This window comes from Saimiri boliviensis, chromosome 5 (genome assembly GCF_048565385.1).
Source record: "Saimiri boliviensis isolate mSaiBol1 chromosome 5, mSaiBol1.pri, whole genome shotgun sequence".
Taxonomy (NCBI): domain Eukaryota; kingdom Metazoa; phylum Chordata; class Mammalia; order Primates; family Cebidae; genus Saimiri; species Saimiri boliviensis.
This window is the reverse complement of record NC_133453.1, coordinates 126,508,457-126,514,456: the sequence shown is the minus strand read 5'-3', so window position 1 is coordinate 126,514,456 and position 6,000 is coordinate 126,508,457. Positions and strand designations below refer to the sequence as shown.

Genomic DNA, 6,000 nt, shown 5'->3' with positions numbered 1-6,000 from the left:
ATGTTGAACAGGATGGTCTCGATCTCTTGACCTCGATCCACCCGTCTTGGCCTCCCAAAGTGCTGGGATTACAGGCTTGAGCCACCGCGCCCGGCCGCAAAGAGCTTTTAAATTCTCCCAAGAAGCTGTCCAGAGACATGGTGATATTTAAATTTATCACTACCTTTTTCCCATGTCCTGTGCTAGGTATATGAAAAAGATGAGATTCCATCCATATTCACTGAATAAATGATCAAATGGACAAATTCATCCCCATTTCCTGTTTCTTGGTCCCTGGCAGAAAATTCTTCTCTTGGGCCATCTCATGTTGCAAGAAGACCTTTTTCTTCTATGAGCACCCACTGTGAGCTGCTCTCCAGAATATTTTTCAGAATTGGGGTCCAAAGACCCCTGTGGACATAGTCTCAGGGGCTCTGTCATACAAGCCTATTACTCTAGATCAACTGGGTAACTCTTGTAATGAAGTGCTGTACACAATTTCAGTGCCATCTGCATTCATGAATACCTTGGACCAAGTCAAGGTCAGACAATGTCTAGGCACCTCAAAAGTTTTCACAGTAATTAGAATTAAGTGGCAGAAGAACCTAGTCAGCACGTGACACATGTTGGTATGGGCATGCCAGCCTCAATAAAATATTTTATAGGATATTCTGGTTGCTCACAGATGCATTTTACATACCTTGTCTTTGCCCTTACCAGCATTCAATTATTCAGTATCAGTACGTAAATACACTGTGTAGAATATTCCGTTAACCAGCATTTGACATTTAATGTTAGGTATTGAGAGATTTCCTTTTATGGCGACTGGCTTAATAAAATAATAAATTAGTGGTCCAATATGAGTTCGGTGTTAAAAAGTGGGAAAAAGTGACACACAAGGACTCAAACAATGGTCCTTTATACACAAAATCAAATAAACCAAGACCAAAGAAGGTGCAATGGAAAATAGAGAGAGAAAACTTTTTCCTGTGAAGTCCAACATCGGCAGATTTGGCATATCAAGTTTATGTTAACAGTTTAAATTTTATTCATGTTAGAGTTTTGTTTGCATATCATCTGTAAATTTGTTTTAGATTTATAGGTGTGTAAGAACTATACACTGAGGAATTTCTACCTAGTTTTATGTTTGTATATATTTAAATAACATAGCAATAAAGGTAATTTAAGTCAACAGTGGACATCCTTGGGAATGCTTTCCCTTAAAAAGAGTCTGTATTTTACTCAGGTAAGAGCCATGCTGCTCCCCAGCTTCCTAACCACACGGTAACCACCAAAGGGAAGGCAGGCAGCTGCCTGGCAAATGCATTTTTTAAACACCTAACTTAGCGCTGGGAAAGCGCCCCAGCACGGGAACCGCCTGGCTCAGTAGGCAATTTAAAGGTGTGCTTGTTTGCCTGTCTGCTTTGTAAATATTGTCCCGGGCGGGCAGGAAGGGGCAGGTTTTCAAAACACCCATAATCATCTTCTCCTGTGTATTCCTTCTGCTTTGGACCTGACTCACAGAATGCAAACAGCCTTTAGCAGCCTTGTCAAATCATGAAGTAGTTTCTTCAGGGCTGGCATGATCTCTAAGTCAGCCACTGATTTTATCAGAGCACAAAGCTTGTTCTTGGGGCTAAGGCATAAATCCGCCTCTCCTGCTTTCATGTGGTTGTGAGGCCTGGTGGGAGGGTAGGTGTTGATACAGGAATTGGGGCTCACGTGCTAGCTAAATGCGCAAGGGGAAAACGTGCAGTTCCAGGGTAGCCATGATAGCTCTCCGAGCAGCCACGTGACTTCCTCCCAGCTTTGGATCTTCTAGAAATGTAGGCCTGGCTACCTCCTACATCAGAAATGCCTTAAAGCCTTTCCAAAAACGTATTGTTGTTTATATTAAGCAATAACCAAAAGCCTTTCCCCTTTTGCTCGTTCAGGTACTATGACAAGAACTCTGTCTCCACTTAATATCAACCACAGGAAAGACCTTGCTTTTATCACACAAGGAGGATGAGTTTGCTCTGACATTAGAGACTTTCACAGAGGTTCTGAGATTTTCACCTGTGAAGGAATCCCAGTCATTCCTTTAGAAAGACACAGGTGCTTTCAGCAAGTTGAAATCCTGCATGGAAACCTCTCCTGGGGCATCTGGAACAGCGGGTGAAGCTCCTGGCACCCTTGTCCAGATGTCAGAGCTGACAGGAGTCTAGAGCCAGTCCAGTCCAGTGCAAGCTTCTCGTTTCTCAGGTAGAGAAACTGAGGTTCAGAAGAGTCAACCTTCCTCTGGTCACATGACCACATGGTATTGAAGCTAAAAGTAAAACCTAGACCTCCTGTCTCTTCGTCTAGAACTCTTTCCACCAAAGCACAATTATGCCTTCAAAATAAAGGAGCCATTGTCTCCCATAGTCTCTGACTGTGCAGCCATGTCATTTACAAATAAGGCAATGAAAGGGTTTTGTTTTCTTCTGCAAGATGCCAGTCACAAGGATCAGAGTTTACTTAAGAGCTAAAAAAAGATCTTGGGATCCGATATGGTTTGCCCATGTCCCCACCCAAATTTCCTCTTTAATTGTAGCTCCCATAATTCCTATGTGTCACGAGAAGGGAACTGGTAGGAGGTAACTGAATCGTGGGGGCAGGTCTTTCTGGTGCTGTTCTCCTGAGAGTGAAAAAGTATCACAAGATCTGATGGTTTTATAAAGGGGAGTTCCCCGCACAAGCTCTCTTGCCAGCCGCCATGCAAGATGTGCCTTTGCTTCTCCTTCGCCTTCCGCCATGATCGTGAGGCCTCCCCAGCTGTGGAACTGTGAGTCCATTAAACCTCTTTTCTTTAGAAATTATCCAGTCTCAGGTATGTCTTCATTAGCAGCATGAGAACAGACGAATACAGGGTCCTACTGATTTATATTCTAGATGGAATCATTGGCATCCAAAGACAGCCATTTACCCACAACGGGAAATGGATCAGAGGCAAAGCAGAGACCCGTGGGTCTGGAGCGCAAGAGAGACTTGACCTCAGACAGCAGACTTCTCCCACACCACAGAATGGCTGCGTGTCTGTGAGACAGTTGCTTAACCTCTCTCGGCTCATCTTTTCTTAGCTAGATAATCTGGATAGTCTAGAACAAATTGCCTGGGGCTGTTGGGAAGTCTAAAGCAGATAATGAATGCAAATACTCATCACAGTGTCTGGCCATCAGTATTATCACTGTCCCCTTTACCACCTTGTCTTCCAGTCTGGGGAACTTTCCATTATAATATGTTGCTGCTTCTGAGATTCTTTTTCATTTTTATTCATCTTTTAAAAATAAATTCTAAAGTTAAATGTTTTGAGTTTGGCATTTCCTAACCCAATGCCTAGAACTTTGGGGCAAAATTGAATTGCATACTTTCCATACATCTATCAGGAGGGGAACATTCCTGCCTGGTGATCAGATGACCATGGAAGCAATCCATAGCTTTCTGAAATATACACACTCATTCTGGGAAGAAATGCTGTCCCAATATCCTCCTTGTAGATGACTGGACAGACTTCAGCCATCCTGCAGCCCCAAGGGAGGTTCTGTACAACTGTGTGGGGGTGGTCAGCCATGTCGTCAAGTCTGGCCTCTTTACATGAGGAAGTACAGAGTGGCGGGAGCAGTTCACAATTGAGCTCAGGAGTCACTCTCTTCCTTAGGGCTCTGAGAAGCATGAATGAAGAATAATGATGTTTAGAAGCTCTCCAAAGCCCAACCATGCTGGCAGCCTGAACTTGGACTTCCGGTCTCCAGAACTGTGAGAAATCTATTTCTGCTGTGAAGAAGCCACCTAATCCATGAAACTTTGTTCCAGCAGCTCAAACTGACTAAGACAGTGGCTCTGATGAAAGACCCCAGTTAGTCCTCACCATTCCTTTCCAAACCAAGGGTGTTCCTCCCACCATTGCGCAAATGAGAAAACACCAGCCTGGAGAAGTTAAATTGCTAGTCCAAGTTCATACAGCAAGCTAGTCGCAGAATCCCGAACCCAGGACCTCTGAGTCCAAAGCCATTGCTTTCCTGACCACATTCCAAGATAGGCATGTGAACATGTCCTAAATCTTCCAGGAAATGGACCCAACCAGTAGATTTATTTCAGTCATTCAAAGATGCAGGGAAAAGCAGCAGGAGCTGACCCAGAATTGCAGGAAAGTGATGTCACTGCTCTCGCCAGCCCACGCCCCATGGTCATTATTTTAAAAGCGATGAGACCATCCATTAGAGCTGGCGCTGGAGCCATGCCCCTGTCAACATCCGGGTGTGTGGGCAGGGCCTGAGCGGACCCTCTGGGGGCTGCATTGCTGACACTGTGGGTAAGGGCTGGAGCCTCAGTGGGCAGGGCCTGCCCACGCCCAGCTGAAGGCAGAGGCAGAGCCATCTGGAAGGGCAAAAGGGGTAACAGGGCTTCCTTTGGGCTTTGGCCCCGCCCGGCAGCCAATGATGGCTTAAACCAGTCTTCAGGACATGCAGCCACGATTCTGCATACATGTCCCTTTTCTCTCTTAGGGTGCCTGCCTCCTGGGTACCCCCACTCTCCAGTGCCAGCCCTGTGCCTTGTTACTGCACTCAGAGGATAGAAGCTTGAGATTAATGCAAGTACCAGGCCATGTTGGCAGAATTAAGACTCAAAGAAACAATGCAATGTGACCCCGTAGGAGTAATTCTTGTCTCTCGGTATCTCAAGATTGGTTCCAGGAGCTCACTTAAATACCAAAATCTCCAGATGTTCAAGTCCCTAATATAAAATAGTGTAGTATTTGCATATAACCTAAATACATCCTCCTGTATAGTTTAAATCATCTCTAGATTACTTATAATACCTAATACAATGTAAATGCTACATCCATAGTTGTTATCCTGTATTATTATCCTGTAAGCACAAGAAAATAGTCTGTACATGTTCCGTGCAGATGCAAACATTTTTCAAATATTTTCAGTTTGCAAGTGGTTGAGTCTATAGGTATGGAGCCCGCCGTATGGAAGGCCCACTGTGCTGCAGAGTTAGTAGCTCTATCAAAGGTGGGGGTCGTGGATTGATCACGGAAATCAGTCAACCATGTGCTCATCCTTCCCTCCTTTCCCCAGGTCCTTGCCTTCTGCAATGCAACTTTGCAGCCTCTCCCATTAAAAGGTAGAATCTGAATCCCCTTCCCTTGAATATGAACTGACCTGACTTCAGCCAAAAGAACGCAGCGGAAGTGCTGGTGTGCCATTGAGTTTTGAGATCCAGGCCTCCAGAGGGCACGCATGCCTTCCTTCTCTCACAGAACAAACAGCATCAGTCGCCTTGAGAACAAACCAGGGTAGTCTACTGGGTGATGAGAGACACATGGTCCAGTCATCCACCAAATCGAGAGCCACCCGGTGCCAAACACGTAAATGTGGCCATCCTAGACCAGCCAGCTTCCAGTCGTCCTGCCCCTAGTCACAGGAGGGAGCTGAGATTAGCCAAGCCTGTCCAGATCAGAAGAACCAGCTGGATGACTCACAGGACAATAATACACAGTTGTTTCAAGCCACTGCCTTCAGGGTGGTTTGTTACACAGCCATAGCTTACTGATACATTGGAGAAGGAGGGAGGGAACTCTTCACAGATGAGGGGATGCCTCAACAGGTCAGGAAGAATGAACAGTAGTTTGCTGGATGACTGAACAGAAAAAGCGGCATTTACAACAGCAAGATGGCAGAAAGCAGCACTGCATCAAGAGGACCATAACAACCCTGGGATGTTGCCAGAGTCTAAAGTGAAAGGGAGAAGCAGCTAGACAAGAAGCTGGAGAGGAAGGGGTAGGCCAGCTGTGGTAGGCCCTGGGCCCCAAGGCTGAGCTGTATCCCCAGGGATGCCCAAACCCCCAGATCGACAGTTTTACTTTATAACAGGTTTTTGGAAAGTTATTAGAATGTGTAAACTCAATGTTTCTGCCCCCGCATCAAGTACCGAAATATTTCAAATATGATCAGAGATGGCGAGAATGTCAATTACCTTGCAAATCTATTAGAA

At 45.4% G+C, this 6,000-nt stretch overlaps 1 protein-coding gene across 3 annotated transcripts in view; it reads right to left on the bottom strand.

Annotated features, from left to right (window-relative positions):
- Positions 1-6,000, bottom strand: part of CEMIP (cell migration inducing hyaluronidase 1) — a 173,703-nt gene that overhangs the window by 146,253 nt on the left and 21,450 nt on the right. The gene's annotated exons all lie outside the window — the stretch shown is intronic.